Below are 220 nucleotides of genomic sequence, written 5' to 3'. Positions count from 1 at the left end.
CTTCGGCGCTCTAACATATCTCATGAAAACGTAAACTACATTACATTGCTAATGCCCTAAACACGGATGTTACCTATTCCGTATGTTCTTCGTAAGCAAAGAAAACGTAAACGCAATACTGCCATGCATTGTAGTGAACTTCTCATTAGGCGGGGTTAATATGGGCAGATGTCATTGTTTATTATATGCACATGCGAGGGCGTCCCGAAGGTGTGAGTGC

The sequence above is a fragment of the Apostichopus japonicus genome, chromosome 20 (assembly GCF_037975245.1).
Source record: "Apostichopus japonicus isolate 1M-3 chromosome 20, ASM3797524v1, whole genome shotgun sequence".
NCBI classification, from domain to species: Eukaryota; Metazoa; Echinodermata; class Holothuroidea; order Aspidochirotida; family Stichopodidae; genus Apostichopus; species Apostichopus japonicus.
This window is presented reverse-complemented; position numbering follows the sequence as displayed.